Consider the following 22,917-nt stretch of genomic DNA (forward strand, 5'->3'; position numbering starts at 1 on the left):
TAGACCATAGGCTCAACGTATCCACACTCATATATGACCGATGATATGATCCATTTCTTAATATGACTCGATAATGAAAAATTAATGATAAAAAGTAGTTATATGTCTTAATATGGCCCGGTAATGAATAGGTTAACCCCATAAAGGGAAGTTCTTAAAGGCTATATGGTTTGTTGGACCTTGCTGCAACACTATTTAGCATTAAGACAACTGTTTTCGATGTTGCGAATAAAAAAGTCGCGAATCTGTTGCTTATAGTGCTCACTTTTGACGTTAAGACTGCTATATCCGTCTTTAGTTTTATAAAAGTCTGGACCAATAATGCCTTCAGGTTGAGTATCTCACCATAAATTAAGTTTTTCTGCATACAAGAGAGCCTGGATTGTCTCTTAAGGATTTTCTTAATACAAAAAAATTTTTATTATTTACATACTCTACACATACTTTACTCGCAGACAAATGATCCGATCACTATCTAGTTTTGTCTGCATATTCTGTATACATTTCTTCATGCAATCCGTTTTTGTTCCAAAACTCAAATCACAATCGATAATGGAATTTCGCTAGGCCAAAAACTAACAGAGTTTTGGGTAAAAATCAATTATGTCTCTTTTTTAGCAGCGTCGAGGTTTGCGTGTAATTATCCAACAAAGAATGCTGAGTCTCAAGATGGGTGATGGTGTTTCGAATAGTATACTCAGTAGGCCGATTATGGTGACCAAAGTTTAGCGAAGGGCCGGAAACACATTCATTACAGAAGGTGAATTTTCGATCGTTCAAAAATAACATGACAGCTTGAGACGACTCAAGCGTGATCTGTCAAAAAAAGGCTACTGAAAAAAGGAACTCTACTGGATCACCTGTTATTCTCAGGAAATGGATCTTTTTGAGCTGTGTTGTATTAGCTCGACTCTTCAAAACGTGAATCTTTGGAATTTAAGTCCGAACAAAGTTATTTACCAAAGTAATCTGAACACAAATGTCAAACCGATGTCATTAATTTGATAACTGGTTTGATAGCTATTCTCTCTATCTACTTCTATTCACAGAAAAATGTAACTTTTTTCCAATTTTACAAATTTTGACATAACAATGTTGGTTTACAATAAAAAAAAAGATTTTACAAGTATGGTATTGAACAAATGGTTCCTTCCAAAGAGTGTTTATGTAAAGTCTGAGTCAACTGCTTGTAAAATATTAATTTTTTCTTAAGATCTCACACTACTCTCTCTGCGGTTCACTTATGAGTCATGCATCCCCTGAAGCATCGGCTTTGCTATATTTATTCTCGAATAGTTCTTGAAAACTAAGGCGGTTGGCAACTCTTATCAGGCACACCACTGCAGCTTAAGTTACACAAACACATTATAAAGCAGGCAAGTGCATGTATGCAACAGTTGCTCGCAAAAAAGCTGCTGCTCTACGCAAAGGTGACAAAGGGAATGATTGAGGAGTTTACTTCGAATGAGAGCGAACGGAAGCGTCAAAGGAAGCGAAGGATAATACAAAACTGAAAGCCGAAACCGATTAAGTACGCTTGGTTGGCTGAGTACAAAATAGGTTCACCAAAGCCAAGCCTATAGTACGTACATATATACATCTGTATGTATGTTTGCATGGCTTTTATATTTTGCACTGGCCAAATGAATGCAGGGTCACCGCTGTGCTGTTAGGTGGGAGTAGGAAGTGAACTGCGCGGCAGTAAAACAATGCTGAAAGCAACAAAATTCACGTACATCCATATAATTACTTACACGTACGATGTACTGACGTAGTATATATGTACATATGTATGTCTGTATGCATGCTTATTTTCGCCCATATCCACTTGTTTGTGAATTTGTAAGCAACTTCTCGGACGTGCAAACAATAAAATGAGTTACGTGCAGCTTGCAGTTGTAGCGGATGTTGTTGTTGTTATTGTAATTGTTGCGAACAGATAACACCACCAGTCAGCAGTGGCGGAAAGTAGTGCGGAAGACGCTAAAGCGAAACAACAACAGCTAATGCGGAGATTGATGTACAAATATGAATAACTGCGAGAGCTGGTGGAATAAGTATATTTGTTGTTGTTGGTAAATTGCATGCAGTTGGTTTGAAGACTACTCGTGCTGGTTTTATTGTAGTTGCTGTTCTGCACTGCCACAGTTAGTTAATTACCAAGCGCAAGCAAAGTAGACAGTTGGTGGCTGCAAAGTTATGTACATACATATGTATGTATTTATATATTTATGTACTTATTTACTGGCTTTTGGCATTAACCGGAATTGATGTTGATCGTATTGTGTGAGCGGGTTTGTGTTATAGCGTTTTAAATGTAGGGTTTTGAAAGATAAGATGCGAAGAAATGTTATATAATTAATGGTTTCCTACTCCTCTTTTCGAAAATACATACATATATTCAGGGAGCACCAACCTCTTCTCAAGGTGTTCTAGTCCAAGGTGAGATCGAGCTCAAGCTATTGTATAGAAAATTATTTTTAGACAAAATATCTTATAGAAATGGATCATTGGCGACAAAGCCTCTCTCCCACCACGAATCCTACACTAAATTTGCGCTAGTAAATGCCACAATGACCTCTTCGCCTCAGTGCTTGTCCAGTCTATCGCATTTCTTGGACGGCGGTGATGACAGCCTTTACTCTAACAAGGATATCAACCAGCTGGGCAGTGGCACTTTCCCAATTAATGGACCAGACATTCCAGGTGCACGCCCTTAAATCGTAATCCGTAATGCCCGTCAAATCTCATATCTCGGCACCCGATCGGCAAAATTTAGTACATGACATTCTACTTACATTCTTCACAGTGTGAAAATAGACGAATTCGGACAACAACCATGCCTACTTTACATATAGCACAATTTTTAATTCCACTTGATTCGTTCAGTATCCAGTACACAAATCAAGAAGCAAGTATTATTTTTGCCCACAGGTGCCCCTTGCCACTTCGATCCTCTCTACCAAATTACAGCTTTATACCTTAATTTAGCGCTTAGTTATGGCACTTTATACGTTTTCGGTTAATGGTGATTTGTGGGCGTGGCAGTGGTCCGATTACGCCCATCTACGAACTTGAAATTTTTTTGTACTAAGGAATCCGCATACCAAATTTTATCTAGATATCTAAATTTTTACCTAAGTTACAGCTTGCACAGACGGACGGACGGACATACGGACGGATAGACGGAGATACAGACAATCAACCGAACTTCGACTTCTCTCGACATTCTGATCATTTATATATATATGTACGTATATAACCCTATATCTATCTCCTTAGTTTTAGGTGGTACTTACTACCGTTAGGTGAACAAAACTAGAATACTCTGTTACAACTGGTTGTAAGAGAATAACAATACGTACTTATATATGCACGAACTGGTATTATCCCTATTGCTCTGATTTGCCATCTTTACTCATCGTCTGCACGCTATTCTCTATTCTCAGACACAAGTTGCTGCTTTCTTGTATGTAGTGCCTACTTTGTTGTCATTGTTACCGCACTAACCAAATCTATATATTTTGATATGTGTATGTATGTATGCATGTCCATAGTTACATATATTACCCTTTAGGCACCGACCGTATTTTGCATATTACATTATCGCTTTACAACTACAAAGTAAACAATTGTTGTTGGGTATTGGTAATTTTTATTGCCTTTAAAGTTTTTCTGCATATTGTATGATTTCCTTTCAGCTTGCTGTGACCCAACTACGTACTTACATATGTATATTACCTGGGTACATTTGTATGTATTTATAAAATGTGCGCAAGCAATAAAGCCGCAAAAGCCGGCAATTCACGGTGCAAAATGCACTTTAACTCAAAGTAAAATAAATATGTACAATGTGTATGTATGAGTGAGGTTTGTATATGCACTTTTGTTGATGTAAATATATGCACCTATTTATATGTATGTATGCATGACTTTATTTGTGTTGGCCATTCATGTGATCCAACTGCCTACCAACTATTGTTCTACCACTGCCTACTCCACACTTAGCTTTGTACATTTCCTATTTGCATGCACCTTCTTCACCAAAACTCCACAATTCTCAATTCCTACAACAATAAAAGCAACAATAACATTTACCTGTACTTATCCACTGACTTTGTTTTTGCCAGCTTCTGTTTTTGCTATTCTTTTGTGTTTTCCCCCACACCAACGAGCTGTTGACGCTCTCTCTCGTGCTGTGCGCTCTCAGCACAACTGCCATGGACTGCGCAGTCGACGTCAGCGCTTTATTGGGGCTTATATTAGTGTGTTGCCGCTATAGGCTCCCTTCCATCGCGCACACAACAACTTTTTATTGGCACTCGCTGTTTGTTGTTGGCGTACGCTTGTAGTAACAGTCGCGCTGCTTGCTGCTCTGCCGACTGCTGTCTACTGTCTGCTGCTTGGCCACTCATATCATTTTCGTACATATTTTTGCTGTTTTTAGTCATGTGAACGCATTCAAATCGCCGCAGTCGTGTGCGAGAGTAGCGTCTGAGCGTACGAAGACTTTATTCGCCAAAAATATTTGCAATTATTTACCTATAGAAGTGACATATTGTTGGCGGCGCGTATTATGACAGCGTGTGTGTAAAAAGTGCAGAAAAAACGCAACAGAATACAAAAATATTATTGGCAACAAGTAAGAAATATTTGCAAATTCAGTTTGTTAAAAAAAATAGAATAAAATAAAATAAAATGTGTGCGAAAATATTTTGAGCGTTTAACCAAGTGGCGTTGAGTGACCAAACGGAATGTGTGCTGATGAAAAATAATTCATTAATAATAAAAGTGTGGCAAAAAGGTGCAAAAAAATTAGAAAAAAACAACAAAAATATAGTTAAAATGTTGAAACAAAAAAATTTTGCAAAAAAATAAAAAAATCAAAATAAAATAGCATTATAAACAATACAAAAGATATGTAAGTAAAAAAATTCCAAACATAATATTGAAAAAAATTAGAAAAAGCACAAAATATTATTTGAAACTATGTATGTATATTCCAAAGAAAGTTTAATAAAATATAACAACAAAAACAATACAAAAAAATATGATGACAAAAAATATGCAGCATTTATCTAAAAGATAACAACAAAAACAATATGAAAAGTTGTTAAAGCAAAACAAACATAATTGGAAGTCTTGTCAATTGTCATAGTTATTTACTTCAAGTGTTTGATTAACTTTTTTTTTTTGTCGTTTTCAGCATTGTGACAGTTTCACGTGATTGTCATTAAATCGCGCGCTCGTCTGCACTGCTCGCGCACCTTTGCGGCTTGCCTACACATTTGACCGCAAGTAATTTATGGTATTTTATGGTGCGAAAGTGCAAAAAATGTAAAAAAAGCAAAGCATAAAAAATAAGTAAAAAAATTATAATAATAATTAAGAGAAAAAGTTGAAAAACAGCAAACTCAACAATAAAGTGTGCGCAATCGACGTTTGATAAGAAAGGCAATAAATAATGAAAATACAAAAAAATAAATAATAAACGGCATTCAACTGCTAAAAACTCGCTTTTTACGCTTACGTGTAACGTAAAAGTAATTAAAAACGGAAACGTAAATTTTTCGTTGCTCGCGCTTGAAGTGCGGCGAGTGAGTAGTTCTAGTGCTTGTGATTTTGTGGAAATTTTTCTTCTTCTACTTTTATTTTTTACCTTCGCTATTTAACTATCAATTGACAGATCTGCGCTCTGGCTGCCTGATAGCGCTGTGTGCTTTACCAAAAAGTCAATCGGCCAGTTAGTCAGTCAATCACCTGCGTACGGCAATCAATTCTTTAGTCACCAGTTTGGTATTTATTTACTTAATGCTGCTGTTGACCTGCGTTGACAAAGTGAAGCCATTGAAGTTATTGTGTAATAGTAGAGTGTGTGCCCAAGTGTACTGGTAGCAGTGTATTAAATAACGTCAAATACAAGAAGAAGTAATAGCAGACGCAGCAATAAAAGTCTTCAGTTGGTAAGCCACATACGCAAAATGTATAGATATTGTATAATGCCTGTAGTGCTGTAAGCAGCTTAAGCCCAGCGCAAAAAATGTTTATGAAGCGTTCTAAAAAATTACAGATACATAATTGGTGACAATAGTGTTGTTGTGAATGGGTAAGGCCGCTAAGGAAATAGTGATGTGACTGCTATAAATAAATTGTAGAAGTGCGTTGATAAAGTTCGTGGTTATTTATAAAAATTATGGGAGTAATTTGGTTTCTTACAAGGATTATACGCGAATATTTTCTTACACTACACACCTTTCTCGTGTGGTTAGGAACTTGATAAAAGCCATGAAAATGGCATAGTATAATTATATATTTATACAGGGTGGCTTGTATGGTTGTTTAATCAATGAAATTCCAAAATTGTTACTGCACGCATATTTTGTCGCTATATTTTCAACTCATATATGGGTTAAATCTACCTTTTCACTTCTTATATTAATACAGGGTGACTTGCATGTGTTTTTCGCTTTAGAAGTTCCAGAATTTTTACCGAAACATTTTTCACTTTTTGCGATGACCTTCAGCTCCTTCAGCGAATTCTGTTTTATCTCTTCGATCGACTGAAAATCGGGTTCCACGGAGTTACGGTTTGAGTTTGATGAATACATTTGTTGATGAATAGTTTTCATTGCACATTTGGCTTTAAATTCGTTAACAATAGTGGCTCGATATGATTGTGCATTATCATCGAGTAAAATCCATGAATCCAGACACTCTCAGAATAATATTTTATTAAATAAAATGTATATGGACTACCCTTTACACAAATTTCGCTTGCGTTTCATTTGCTATACCCACAGGCAAAAACTTTCTTAAAATAATTACCCAACCCTTCTGTGGCTTATCAGTTAATAAATAAATATTATTGTAGCGCAAATTCGCGATGTAGAAACTTCGGTAAACAAATACATTTACGTGCAAATTTATACAATAAACACGACAAAGTTCTTTATTGCATTGTTCCTCTCTAAGCGATAATTAAGAGGTACCAACAGGAATAATTAGCGACAAGTGATTATGTGTGCAGTTGGGTGTTTAAATTATGTAAGAAAATAGTTAAGCGGTTAAAATTTTGGTTAATCAAATAACTATTCGGCTTTTTAGATTAAAAAAATCATAATTTAAATAAATTTACTTTACAAATATTAGATTAAAAGTGTTAATAGGTTAATATTTCTGACTAAAATCGATTATACTTATTTTCTGTCAAACATTTCATAACGCTGGTCTTTAATTGAATGATAAACTACAGTTAAGTCTGTGAAGATCAGTCAAGTGTATAAATATTTAGTTTCAAAAACTTCTTCAGTTCACTTGAATATCTTCTAAAATATATACTCGAAATCATAGATACTTTTATATAACTATGAAAATATATATACATATATCTATAACTTTAAAAACTCATTTTCGATATCGAAGTCTTGAACATAAAAGTTTGCTTACTACCTCATGACTCCATTAAAGTTAATCACAATTTATATATTTTTGAATATCGAAAAAATAAGAGTTTGAGCATTACACCACAGCTTTAATTTTATTTTTATTATTTTTATTTTATTCAGAATTTTGTATATTTTTAAATAACTAAATTATGTTTCGATATTGAAATTCCAAACATAAAAGTTTCAGTATTACTCCACTGTTTCAGTTACATTTAATTAAGAACTATATTTAAAAAATAACAAAAAATTTCGAAATTTCCATTTAATTTCCCTTCCTCCTTTGAACTACCCAAATACCAATTCCTGCAATCTTAATCCGCCACAAGCGCTTGATGAATTGTTGTGGCAACCCTTTTCGATTATCGTCGCTTGCCAAGCGGCCAAGTTGCAGAAAAAGCATTTTATCATTCGATTGCTAATGTGTGCGCATTTGTAGAAAAATTTGCCGAGGACAAAGAAATAAAGTAAAGTAAAAACAAGTAGGCGAGGACTAAGTTCGGGTACAACCGAACATTTTTTTTATTTTCTTGCAACTAGCAGAAATCAAATCCAGGGAAATATCTTAAGGTGTAAAGCGTCAAGCAGGGAATCGGAATCCAAGCAATTTTATATATTCGTATACTATATATAACTCATACACTGACTGACATATTCGGCATAAGGTTTGTTAGAAAAAATAAAATCAGTATAATTAGTATATGGGAGTTGGAGTCAGGAACGGATGCTTTCTGAATTTCAACTGATCTTTCTGAATCAGTGACGGATATTTTATCGCGCTTAATTTTAGGTGATACGTACAACCGTTAGGTATACAAAACTATTATGCTTTGTAGCAACAGGTTGCAAGAGTATAAAATTATAACAGTCTGAAAAAGTACACACCGTTGAAAAAGTATGACGCGCTGAACAGCGTTCAAACTATAAAAAGTGCATTGAACGCTTGCTCATTTATTTTGATTATTTTCTCATTTTTTGCTCGTTTCATTTTAATTGCCGTTTTTCCCAAGCATCCATATACATATTATTATTAATTTAAAATAAATTTTGCTTATTCAGCACGTTTATTTAATTTTTTTTCGTATCATATGCTCGTCATCACTCAATTAAATTAGTCCGATAAGCGAGCATAAACGATTACATTAATATGCACTTATGTACTCGAATAAAAACAAACAAACCTTGTATTTTCATACATGCATATGTTATGTACATTTATGTAATATCCATATAATTAAATTGATTATTATTATTACCATACTTTTCACTATCGATAAGCAATCAGCGTCGCTCTAGTGTGTGCTGCGGGTGAAAAATTAAAGATTTAAAAGAGATTCTTAATAATTCGAATGCTTCAGTATATTATGAAATGAGTGTAATTAAATCCTATTGAGTTTATTGTTATTATTGATTACTTAAAATTATGAGAATGTAATGCATATTTCATTACTTCTCAAGTATTGTGTGGTTAGATGATAATTTTGCAATATAGATTTATATTAGTTTAAAAATTTTACATCGAAAATCTGAAATAGAAATGTATCATTTGGTCTCATACTATATGGAAGAGCTCTCAAATAGCTTTCGTTTGATACCAATATTGTTAAATTGTATTTACTTTTTCAACTATATGGCAACTCTTCACAAGAGTATTACCTGAATCAATACTTCATTTAATTTAACAGTATTTCATATTACAACAAATATTTTTCTCAAATAAATTAATCGTTACAAATATATCTATACATCATAAACAACTTGAATAAATCATTCGTCTAATTTAACAGTATTTCCCATTTCCTATTACAACAAATATTTATCTTATAAATTAATCATTAATTACATAAAAATTTGAAAATAGGTAGCAACCTTCTCTAAAATATTTTTAGACCTTAAATTGTCTGACACCAGTATTGTAAATTTTATTTTAATTTTTCAAATGTATGGCAACTCTTCTAAAAAATATTACCAATTAAAAATGCTTCTGATTTCAAGTAGTAAAGAGATTTATACTTCTTTTTTTGTATTAAATCTTTTTCTCATAAATTAAATATTAATTTAATTAGAATTTGTAAATAGATGGCAACCATTTCAAAAATATTTTAAACCTTAGACGCTCATCGTGGTTTGAAATTCTTATTTTTTTAACTTTTCGTGTTATAGACTTTATTAGATTTAATTTTTTAAAAGGTGGTAACCCTTTAAACAGAATATCTTCTATATATTTTTATTTGTAAATAGCTAGAAACCCCCTCTAAAATATTTTTGAATCATAACTTGTCGGTCACCAGTATTGCAAAATTTTATTTTAATTTTTCAAACGTATGGCAACTTCTAGAAACTCATTTCTTCATTTAATCTAAAAACACTACTGATTTCAAGCTTTCTTAAACCTCTTTAGTTCTTTTATTTTATTATAATAAATCTTCATTTCATAAATTAATCATTAATTCAATTCAAATATATAAATAGTTGGCAACCCCCTCAAAAATGTTTTCAATTTTAAGGCTCTTTGGCTAGAAATCCCTATTTTTATAACTTTTTCGTGTTATAAATTTTATGAGGTTTAAAAATTTAAAAGGTGGCAACCCATTAATCAAAATATCTTCGTATGTAAACCCTCTTGATTCTACTCGAAAAACACTTCACTATAAACCTTCTTAGATCTGCTCAGTTTACTTGTCTTATTTAAATATTATTTTTATCGCGTTTTTAAACGGCTGGCAACTCTTTTCCAAACATAATTTGTGCTGTCCGCTTTCGTAAACTTCCTCGACACCTTCCTAGATCTCCTCAGTTTTATGCGCACGTCTTATTTGTCTTTTAATAATTATATATTATTTGTATCGCGTTTTTAAACGGTTGGCAACTCTTTTCCAAACATAATTTGTGCTGTCCGCTTTGTTAAACTTCCTGGTCTACTTAAAAAAAAATCGTTTATGTTATTTATATTCACAATTTAAAAATTTTAAACAGCTGGCAACTCTCTTCTGAAAATATTTCTTACTTTAAAATTTCTGAAATGTCCTTAATTTGGTACCCAACTAGATATTTCAGTTTATTTTATTAATTTTTGCAACTCAAAAATTCCAAAAAGATGGCAAGTTTCCGTTGTATATATTTTCGGCTTCACGATTTCTTAAGTCTCGGTAATTTGATACACTTATTGAATAAATTTGTTTATTATACAAATTTTCGTGTCTTGAATTTTATAAACATGTGGCAACTTTCTAAATTTTTCGCTTGAAAGCATGCAAGCAGTAATAAAAAAAAAATCACTTTCTGCATTCACTGCTCTACACAATTTCATAGGAATCGTTACCTTCACTCTTATCTCACTAAAGCAGTTCAATTCTTTCAAAAATGAAAACTGGGAAATACAAGCATGCTAAGCTGACCGAAAAGAGTTAATTGACCATGATAGATTTTCTCATAATTGCTTTGCGTACATTCAGCAAAATTTCCAAGAAATTCTAATTGATATTTTAACTGTTTGCAGCAGAATTTATCTCAGTTTATTTTAGAGGTTTTGCTGCTGCCAATATTAATCCAAAGTAAAGTCAACAAAATTCAATCAAAATCAATTTTTTTAATGATAAACAAAATATGTTTACAAATCATAAATTTTAGTCATGACATTTATGCAAATAAACGGCACATGTATGCACCATATATACACATACAAACATGCATATTTATGAGTACAACCGCACTGACAACTTCACTAATCTACTAGCAATGTTTATATTTCCACTTTATCAGCAATTCACACATCACGCTGGTTGTTATTAAAATTTCACATTCGCAAAATCTTGATAAAACTATGCGCTGTGTGTTTGAGTGTGAGTGTCAGCTGTGTTTTCCACTTAGGAAAACCACTAAGTCAGCAGAAATTTCCAGCCAAACGCAGCGCTATTTTATCAAAATTTAATCTAGTATGTAAATAACTGTATATAAATATACTTGCATATATGAATATGTCCACATATATAGTATAAGTATTATATACATGTGTATATACTAACATATGCCCACTATTAGCCGGCTTTTAGCATTGCACTAAATTGTTAGTGTGTGGTTTTTTTCTTGCTTCGTTTATATGGCTGCTGATGATAACTGCTCGAAGCCCAAAGCAAACCTTTATTTCCTCTTCTCTATGGTTTCACTTGAGTTATTTAATTTGACATGAATGTTGGAGATTTTGCGGTTTATGGATAATTTAAATGTTCTGAACTTTTCATTTGATTCCTTTTGATTTCGTTTCATTTTGCTTTGAATGGCTGCGAGCAAGAAACACTTTATCTTTATTTTTGTGCATTTACATACGTTTGCTTGAAAAAAGCAGCTTGAAATCACACATTGCTTTGGTTTTACGCAGACACAAAGCGAATGTTAAATTGGTTACCAAGTTTTGGTGTAGCGGCAGGTTGTATATGTGCACCACTTAGTACTCCCACCTAAGCTAAAGTTAATTTATGTCCTTGATTGTAGCATTCTTCTTTGCCAAATATTCGTTTTACTGAAATACAAATTCTCGACAGCGTTTCGCTTGACTTACACATTTGTTCTTATTGTCAATTTCAATATCGGATTGCTATAAAAGCTTTCAAAGCGATTTGGCTTAATTTGTGTAATAGTATTCATTACAGCAATAGATAATTGAAGAAAATATAAATTTTTGGTTGGAGCTTTCATTTCCAATTAGTAATTCATAGCGCTTTCGACGAAGCTTTTTACAAACTGTTGATAAAACTATTAAACCCATAAAAAAGCGTACGAAGAGAGTTCGGAATTAACTTTATATGACTTGTCATTGTCAGAGCTCTCTCAATTTTAATTATTTAGTGAAAGCTTTCAATTTCCTTCTCACAACTTGTTTTCCTATAGCAAACCATGTGAAAAATAAATTTAATCTTTCATTGCTTTTTTTATGATAATAATCTGTTTCATAAATCACAAAACATACAAAATCCTTGAAAGCTTTTGTGTCAAAAATAAATGATCTCATTAAAACAACAAGACTTTTATGTTCAAATTTAAAGTCTGCCATCTGTTACAACACTTAACTTACAGTACAGAACAAAGCTCTCATAAAAGCTCATTACTAGCTTTACTATCAATGAATTTAAAGTTAATTCAGGGAATTTTGTCACATTGAACATCGAAAGCTTCACATTCAACTATAAATGATCTCAGTTAAAAAATACAGTATGTTATTTTTGCAGCCCTAGAAATAATAATTTATTTACAGGATAAAGCTCTTCGCTAATTGGAAGCCATTCAGTATTAATACAACTTTCATATATTTCTGGCTTATTTGTATGGTATATGGAACTGATTGCTTGTACTATTTTAGGAAGTTCTCAGTGTCGAAAATTGAGTAACGGATTTAGAAAAGCTTTTGAATTCTCTGACAAAATTTTTTTCTGTAAGATATGTTGGGGGTGAATTTTATACGTTATTTATACTCCAGATTAAAACATAAGCTTTAAGCTAATGAGCTATGAAAGGCACGAATACCTATTAACGAAATCTTTAAAAAGCTTAAAAGAACTTTTCATGTTCTCTTTACGTACTATATGTCTTTCTCTTCAAAATTAGAATATTGTAAATTTCTATTTATTTTGTAATGTGAAATCGCCTGAATACAGATTTAAGAAAGCTTTTGAATTCGGTGACAAAACTTAGCAAAAGCTTCTGTAAGGTATGTTGTGAGTGTATTTTAAACGCTATTAATACGCCGGATTAAAATATAAGATTAAAGTTGATTTGCTATGAAAAGCTCTCAAAAAGCTCGAATCCGTATTTATGAAATCTTTAAAAAGCTTACAAGAATTTTTATGTCATTTTTACCTACGTCCTTTCTTCAAGCTTAGAATATTGTAAATGTCTAATACTTTTGAAATGTTAAATCACTTTTCAATCATTTTTTATCAATAGGTTAAAGTAAAGTACTGCCTTAGCGGATAGGAAATGGAGAGAGAAAGAGAGAGCACTGCTTCTAGTGAGATTTTCGTAGATTCAATTGAAAAAGAATCGATATTTTTTCAAGATGATGAGTAAAAAAAGGTCTTTTAGAAAATTCAATTTGTATAGTATGTATGTATTCCTGAAAACGTTATGTACTAGAAACTGAAAAAAACTTGACGAATGCGCATGGAATATTACAATATAAAATATGTATTTATATAGAGCAAGTTGACGTGTGCTGATAGGTTTTCGGTAATTTAAAAATCAGAAATTATCTCAGAAAGCCATTCGAAAGCGCTTTAAACTTTCAAACACCTCCGTTTTGCTACATAATGTCCACAACTAATGCCTCACATATACGATTAGCTCCCTAGAAACCACACCACGTGACTTATTTGCGGACATTATTCTCATCTCATCTCATTCTCATCTCATCTATCCATGTCACTTCTCCCTTTAAGAATTTCCTAATGCTTTTAAATCTCTGAGAAAACAGCACATAACAAGGTGACATAAATATAAGCCATCTGAATATTCCAGCTAGAAATCCATCAGCTGTCAATGTAAATATAAGGGTGATTTTTTAAGAGCTTGATAACTTTTTAAAAAAAAAAAACGCATAAAATTTGCAAAATCTCATCGGTTCTTTATTTGAAACGTTAGATTGGTTCATGACATTTACTTTTTGAAGATAATTTCATTTAAATGTTGACCGCGGCTGCGTCTTAGGTGGTCCATTCGGAAAGTCCAATTTTTGGGCAACTTTTTTCGAGCATTTCGGCCGGAATAGCCCGAATTTCTTCGGAAATGTTGTCTTCCAAAGCTGGAATAGTTGCTGGCTTATTTCTGTAGACTTTAGACTTGACGTAGCCCCACAAAAAATAGTCTAAAGGCGTTAAATCGCATGATCTTGGTGGCCAACTTACGGGTCCATTTCTTGAGATGAATTGTTGTCCGAAGTTTTCCCTCAAAATGGCCATAGAATCGCGAGCTGTGTGGCATGTAGCGCCATCTTGTTGAAACCACATGTCAACCAAGTTCAGTTTCTTCCATTTTTGGCAACAAAATGTTTGTTAGCATCGAACGATAGCGATCGCCATTCACCGTAACGTTGCGTCCAACAGCATCTTTGAAAAAATACGGTCCAATGATTCCACCAGCGTACAAACCACACCAAACAGTGCATTTTTCGGGATGCATGGGCAGTTCTTGAACGGCTTCTGGTTGCTTTTCACCCCAAATGCGGCAATTTTGCTTATTTACGTAGCCATTCAACCAGAAATGAGCCTCATCGCTGAACAAAATTTGTCGATAAAAAAGCGGATTTTCACATTTCGAACCGAACACTGATTTTGGTAATAAAATTCAATGATTTGCAAGCGTTGCTCGTTAGTAAGTCTATTCATGATGAAATGTCAAAGCATACTGAGCATCTTTCTCTTTGACACCATGTCTGAAATCCCACGTGATCTGTCAAATACTAATGCATGAAAATCCTAACCTCAAAAAAATCACCCGTTACATATATACATATGCTTTCAGAATTTGTAACTTTTCTCCTACCAGAAATGAGGCGTGTCATTTTAAGTGTGTAGCCAAGAAAATTTAACGGAAAGCGGAAATAGAGAAGACAGTATGCTCCATTTATCATAATTTCCTTTGTCAAGCAACTTCGCAACTCAACAAATCCCTTACGGATTGCTCAGGATTGAATTCACAATTTATGCATAATTTATGCCACCATGAAAGCTGTTAAATTTTGTGCCATTATCAGCGAATATTTCAGCTTGTAAGGGAATTTAAAATCACACTTCAAGTTGCTCTTCTGTTTTTCTCCTCGACTTTCTTTTTTTGTTTTTTGTTCTTATACCCTAATCAGTTAATAAATCCTGCCACGAATATTTTTGTAACACATATAAATTTACTTTATAAATTATATGTACTTATATTTGAATTATCGACGTGAGGAGCTCAATTGATTTAGCCATGTCTTTCTTTCTGCATAGACGCGTTCTTTTCTCCCTAAGATGCTGTTCATTTGTCGGCGCCGGTATCGGACCACTGTAGCACTGTCATACAAAAGGGACCAATCAATTCCTTTTATGGAAAACATTTATACTTGGCCCCGGCCACTAATAAGTTTAATGTACATATCTCCTAAATCACTAACGCTACGGCGACAAAATTTGCACAGCATAAATTGATGGGACTCGGTAAGGAAATTGTACGATGGACACGCCCACTTTTTGGTGAAATCATATATCTTAGGACCCGACCGACCGATTTTAGCATAATTTAGTACGTGGCATTCTTTTTATATTCCTATGTCACAGTGCGGAAATGGGCAAAATCGGACAACAACCACGCCTACTTCCCATATAACACAATTTTGAATTCCTTTTGATACCTTCTGACCAAAAATTGTCCAAATCCAACCCAACCTGTTCAAGACCCTAGATACAGAATATGTGGATCCCACTATAGATAGTTGACTTTTGACCGAAAATATCGGTCAATGTATGGGTTATACATTTGAAATTCCGATAGAGTCCTTGAATTCTGACCCCAGTATCAAAATTTTATTAAATCGGGTCAATACTTCCCTGAGCGCCCATATACGTAATATAAAGATTTTCGAAGATTTTCGAACTTCCTGGTGAACTTAGCCCTTCCTTACTTGTTTTTTCTCTGTTTTTGTTTCTCGCTTCTTTATGTTTTTGATTTCGTTTCCTTTTTTTTGGCAAGACAACCTGATGTCTATCACATTAAGCACATTTTATCAACAACCATTCACGCCGTCAAGTGTCAACAACAGCAAGTGATCCACACCTCGGTTGACACTCGCCAATTTTCGTCCTTTCCCACGACTGCGGTGTTTATCTAATGCAATGATTACAAAATACCCAGACAAGCCACTCTTCGGCTGACATTTCAAAGGCACAACAAATTTGATATTCCCACGTTGCTAACTGAAATAATCCAGCATTAGTATTATTAACGGTAATTCATGTCATTTAGAAGCTTAACATTAATACCGTTGCTCGTGGCAAACTGCTGCCTGGTGCCTTTCATTTGAGATTATCAATGGCTATAAATGAGTGCAAAGGCATTTAATATCTCCTGGGAGGAAATCAGTAATACTACAGAGAGGATATACATATAAGTATGTGTATACATAGACTTTTGATAGATGGATATACATATATGTATGTGTATGCTTGTATTTATAGATATTTATGCCGCAGTGAAAGTCATTCAATGCAAATGAAAAGCAAACAATCAGCTGTTTCAAGCAATGCACGTAAAACGATGTATATTAATGTATGTACGTATTTATGTATATGTATTTGGTGTGTGTATCCATACTTCAATCATTAGTAAAGGTAATTTATGCTCGACTGCGATTTATTTACACCTCATCGAATAAACAGCAATGGCAATGACAAGTGCAAACATATGGACAAAGTCAGTGTGTTTATATATATATGTATACATATATATGTATATGCGTTTGTGTGCGTCTTTGGTCAAACGTGCAAATTTCTTGCCTCCGCTTAGAAAATTCATACACGTTGATAAAAAACAAACAACAAACACGCAATAACGGCAAATGTACGTGTACATACGTCATTGACGATAAATTCAATCAATCAGTGAGAAATTGCAAACAAATCGCAACGGGATGGACGAGTGAGCGCGAGTACATATCCAATCTATTGGTTGTGGAAGGAAATTTATAAATTTGTGTTCGTTGGCTAGCTTGGTTAGCGCTGACAATTTTACGTGCACTTGTGCGAGTCCGTAGAGTTTTACTTTTGAAATGTTTCGGTGAAGCTGCAAACACCTACGCAACATTCCGTTCAGCGGAGATATGTATGTATGTATATATGCTGGTGTGTGTGCATGCGTAAACCCAATAAACATAATTGTCCCACTTTTGATGAGATTGTGGTATTTTGTTGCGATGAAGAAGCAATTTTAGTTTGATTGATAGATTGCGTGGCAACTATACTAGCCTTGCATTTCTGCATATTATAAAAGGATGTAGAACAAGCAAAACACTAGGTTCATTTGCATCGACGTTATAGTATCTTTTACAAGTGTATTTTTTATAGTATAAAAGGGTATAAAAGATCTTTATTTTGGTTTTGTTGGATTAGCTCCTTTATTAATGACGAATGTAGAATTTCAGATCGATATTAAAAAACTGAGTGAATAGTTTGCGCATATCGATACACAGAGAGAAATCGACTCAGTTAATCATGCTGATTATTTATACGTTGTGACAAAAAAGTACCAGGAAATTTTAAATAAATCGCAAAATATTTAATTATTCATCAATATTTACTTTTTTCACCTTCCAAGTAAAGCCCACCAGATGTATTACATTTATGCTAACGATTGTTCCAGTCCTCTAAACACTTTTCATAAGTACTTTCTGGGATGGCCTTCAGCTCCTTCAGCGAATTTTGTTTTTTCTCTTCGATCGATAGATGAAAACGAGTTCCTCGGAGCGGCAGTTTCAATTTAGGGAACAAGAAAAAATCACACGGTGCCAAATCTGGTGAGTACGGTGGTTGATCCATGCTATTCATTGCGGTCTTGGTTTTAAATTCCGTTCCTTGCGATGGCACTTTATTATCGTGTAAAATTCATGAATTTTTCTGCCACAATTCCGGCCGTTTTCGACGGATTTTTACACGCAAACGCCTCAATACGGCCAAATAGAGCTCCCTATTGAGCATCTGTCCCAGCGGAACAAATTCATGATGCACCAAACCACGAATATCGAGAAAAACATTGAGCTTCAACTTGATTTTTGAACGGCTGTAATGCGGTGTTTTTGATTTCGGGTCGTTTTTGCTCCTCCATTCCGATGATGGATAACTTGTTTGCATGTCAAACTCATAAGCCCATGTCTTATTGGCAGTTATAATGCTCTCCATGAATATGGGATCGGAATTCGCACAAAAGAGGTCTGTCTACCGTACAATTTTTGAAAAAAAAAATCAGCTTTATCGGGACGAGTCGAGCAAGAACGAGTTTCATACCCAAAATATCCACCAAAATCATTCGAAATTACTCACGTGAGATGAAAAAGCTCTCTTGCCATTTCTCTAACACTCGCCTTACAATTTTTAGGCATCATCCCATCCATCACCTTTTTAAGATTTTCTTCTGTTGAAGAGGTCGAAGATCATCCAGAACGTAGCATGTCTTCAACGATCTCTCCATCGTCTTTGAAGGCTTTGTACCACTCACGGGCTTATATTTTTTGATAAAACTGAATCACCGTAAGCCTTTTTCAAAATTCACAACGATTCCGTATACGAAATTTAGTTTGAGACAAATTCTTTGTTCGATATTTTTATCCATTGTAATTACACTACTGAGGTGTTCCGTTTAAGCAGCTGCTGTAAACAAACTGGTTGACAGATCACGCTCACATTTGCCTTAGTAATTAAATACAGCCCTACCTTAGCAAAGTAAATTTTTTTGAAATATCACTTACCTGGGGAATATAATTATTATTTCATAAGATCTCACTGTATGTGGAGAGAGCTCGAAGCTATGCGTATGAGCTCGAAACAAAACAGCAATCGACTGTGTGGGTCTTCCAAGACGAGCCAAATCCAACGAAAGTTGTTCGTGGAAGAAGCACTTCGAAGCAAATGGTCGCCTGTTTCTTCGGCAAAACTGGTCATGTGGCGACTGTTCCGCTTGAGCAACGTAGGACGGTCAATTCTGAGTGGTACACCACCATTTGTTTGCCTGAAGTCTTCGGAGAAATTCGAAAAACGAACAAGAGAAGACGAATCATTGTGCACCATGACAATGCGAGCTCTCACACATCAGCTCAAACCAGCGCCTTTTTGACCGGCCAAAACGTCGAATTGATGGGTCATCCGCCGTACAGCCCTGACTTGGCACCCAATGACTTCTTTTTATTCCCACACATCAACAAAATAATGCGTGGTCAACGATTTTCGTCGCCAGAAGATGCTGTTGAAGCATTCAAAAACCATGTTTTGGAGGTGTCTCAATCGGAGTGGAAAAAGTGCTTCGAAAATTGGTTTGAGCGCATGCAAAAGTGTATAAATCTTGATAGAGAATATTTTGAAAAACAATAAAACCATTTTCGTTGATAAATATTCCTATTTTCATTATTAGACCAGAAATATATATAGCAGGCTCTTCAAGTATGAGCTCTTAATTGTAACGTAAAGACCCTCCGACTAAAATTCATACGATTTTTTTTCTTTAAAATACTCAAAGTTTACTCGTTAATGTCTTTTAAACGTTTCGGTCTGCGAAAAAGTCAGCGTAGACCATTTTTGCAGAGCCTTTAATTTCATACAAAACCCACAAACGAAATATTTTTTCAAGTCGTTGGCAACGTGTTAAAAATTTTTCCATCCAATAATAAGAGAAAAAGAAAACCGTCAGACGTAGAACGTTCCTACAATTAATAGCTACTTACTTGTAGAGCCTTCCTTAGGGGTGTCTATCCACTAATTTTTCAGAGTACGTAGCGAAAAATAAAATATTCTTTATTTTTGATTCACTCTAATGTACATACATACATACATATATACCCACTTAAAATATATGTACATATCTATGTTCATTTACATACTGCTGTGAACTTACTGAGGTTTTCCTGCTAAATTCTGTATCCAAGTCATCTGTGACACGCGCGTGCTAAGACTCTTTAACATATGCCCAGGAATAGACCTAAGCGCATATACTAGATTGTTTGGGCCAATTCTATATATAGTATATGGGTCTTTTTATAAAAGCGTAAAAGTAGATTATGTACATACGTTGAGTGTGCTGGAGGCGCATAGCGAATTTGCCTTTGACATCTGCTTAACCAGGCATTGTGTCATTGTGTAGAGTGTCAAGTGGTAATGGATAGGAATGCTTTAAATTTTACTTTGTTACACAAGCGCGCTGTTGTATGTATGTATGTATAATTTTTTACACAAAGAGACGTAAATGGAGCTAAAATGCGCACATCTGTGCCAGCTCATTTAAAGATAACTATGTTATTACCATTTCATAGACTTACATATATACCTACTTACTATCTTCCGCTAACTACTTAAATAAGATTTAAATATATCTATAAAAAAAACCTGTTATGTACGTGCGGCGCCCAACACTTGCGCTTCACGCGCTCCACAAGCAAATAATCCCGCCAAAGCAGTTACCTATCTTTTTTATATCTGATATCCATATTGAGCTGTTCGGGCGATAACGCATAAGACAGCGTAACGGTAACGTGCTATGCTTTATTTTTACTGCCATTTTGACAGTCATCATCGCGCGCCGTTTCGCGCCCTCCACCAACCCTTGCTAGTCTCTCGTCTTTATTCGAAAAACTCACACTCACATGCCGGCAATTGGTGTACGCCCGAGCGATCTGCTTTGTTGCTCTGCATATCCTTTTTATATGTTGCATGCCTCATCGGCCGCCATTCTATGGCACGTTTGAATTGTAGCGCCGAAATTGCGCTCTGCTGGCTGTGCTTGTTATCTGCCACTAGTGTGCTTGGCTTTTTACGCTTCGTTGAAAGTTTGGTAGCACACATTGGATAGCAATGCTCTTCCTCTTTGGTTTTTTTGTTTGCGATTTCCTATTCCTTTGCCTGACTTGCCGCACCTTGCGCTGCTTTTTCCCTTCAAATATCTCATTCTGTGTATATACAAGGGTGGCCCAATAAGTATTGGGTACACAAAAAGGAACGAAGATTTTGAAAAATTGTTGGAATATTCCTCAACATAGCCTCATTTTAGCTAAATATATTTGAACTAGCTTTACGCCAACCTTCTTGTCCAACCTGTTCAAATAATATGATTTTGGGAAGGTCTTTCTTAGACTCTAATTTCTGTCCGGCGTTTAACTTTTTCAACATATAGAGACTCGAAATCAAGGCGGAAGATTTGAATGGAGTAGCAGCTCGACAGTTGCGACGAGGGCGGTATGTTGTAATGGTAAAATATCATTTTTTTCGCAGTCGATGTCGAATCTGTCCTGTGAACGTCTGGTCCTTCTAAAAGTTGACGACGTAGATCAATGCTTGAGTATCATAGAAAGCTATGATTATCAGTTGCGGCTGACAGGAAATTCTTTAACTTCTTCTTCGGAGTAGGTTCGCCGGATGATGTCTCATGCCGCAACTATTCCTTGGCCTTTGTTGTTGTTGTTGTGGTAGGGAATATTCCTAAAGTAGTTTCGAGACAGAGTTGATTGTTATTGGTCGGATAAAAATCCGGGTTCGTTGCTTTGATCCACCGGTCGTGAAAACGGTTTCTTGATCTCTATTGTGTACCCGTGGATTCATATTTTGCTGCCGGTCTTTGACCCAACTGTCGTGAGAACGGCTTCTTGGTCTGTATTGTGTACCATTGGTTTCTTCTTTGTCGAAACGGCGAAGATATTCTTGCGAGTTGCGATTAAATAACATGAAACAATGTTGTGAAATGGTCTCACAGTTGCTCGACAACCATCGCCTTTACTGTGTTCTCATCTCCTATATTTCATGCACAGCCTTGTGGTCTTTTCAGGTTCCTACTCGACTATTTCAACCACCTTCAAACGTCGGTCTTCCCATAAGAGGTTGTGGTCTTGGACCTAGGTTCAAAAACTGACGTGTTATTTTTGCTTGTCGCCATCGGAGGAGAAGTGTATCCATATGCAGCATCCTCTCCAAAAACAACAATGAAATCACAAACCGATATTGGTCTTTTTCCGTTATGCTTAAATCCAACGACATGTCCGTTTTCATATGCGGACAAAATAAGACTACCAATCGTATTCGGCTCTCGTGAAGTGGTTAGAGCTGATATTAACTGCCTTAATAATTTTGTGGAAAGTTCAAAACGCTTCGTCGATCTATGAGGATCTATAATTCTTTCTTTGGATATTACAAAGAACCAGCGTTTACAATTGTAGAATTTTGCGTGCTTTCGTGTGAGTATCAGGCCTACGATCTAATCAATCAGATTCGACCGAAATTTCTACAGCAATCGGCCAAGAGAAATTTCTCTTGCGTTAGTGGCGCTATCGGCTGGCGAACCTAAGTTATTGTCGAACCGTTCTCGTTTGTGTATGCTCCTGCTTGTTTCTCTCACATTTTCTCCTTTTGTATTCTCTTTAATTTATTTTCCGTTTTTTCACTCCACTCTTTCCGGTTGTTTGTTTGCCCAACGGTGGTGCATCAAGTTTTCCCCAATCACTGCCACCACGGCGCTCGTAAAAATATTTTCATACATATGTGTTAAATTATTTCCGTTCCATCCGGACCACTGTGCCTGCCTGTGCTTGTGCGCTATGCCGTTGATGTTGAGCCGCTATGCCAGCACTTTTACTGCCGTGCTGCTCGTTACTTCGCTGCCTGCTTTGTTGCTGTTGCGGAAGGTCGGCTGCGTTGAATGTTGCCACATTTGGTTTGCGCGCAATATTCATGCGATTCGCTACAAAAATGAATATTCATTTAAA

At 35.1% G+C, this 22,917-nt stretch overlaps 1 protein-coding gene across 8 annotated transcripts in view; it reads left to right on the plus strand.

The window, feature by feature from the left end:
- The window catches only part of LOC105233834 (protein phosphatase 1 regulatory subunit 16A), a 107,913-nt gene that overhangs the window by 35,482 nt on the left and 49,514 nt on the right, over positions 1 to 22,917 (plus strand). Inside the window, exons 1-2 of one of the 8 annotated variants that reach the window (XM_011216003.4) lie at positions 3,546 to 4,921; positions 5,207 to 5,963. The exons of 1 other annotated variant lie outside the window; for it this stretch is intronic. The gene's annotated coding sequence lies outside the window, so the exon portion shown is untranslated. Of the gene's footprint in view, positions 1 to 3,545; positions 4,922 to 5,206; positions 5,964 to 22,917 lie in introns of those variants that run through there. 6 more of the 8 variants (XM_049459011.1, XM_049459012.1, XM_049459013.1 and 3 more) reach the window with 6 other exon arrangements.

The sequence above is a fragment of the Bactrocera dorsalis genome, chromosome 5, assembly GCF_023373825.1.
Source record: "Bactrocera dorsalis isolate Fly_Bdor chromosome 5, ASM2337382v1, whole genome shotgun sequence".
Classification (NCBI taxonomy): Eukaryota; Metazoa; Arthropoda; class Insecta; order Diptera; family Tephritidae; genus Bactrocera; species Bactrocera dorsalis.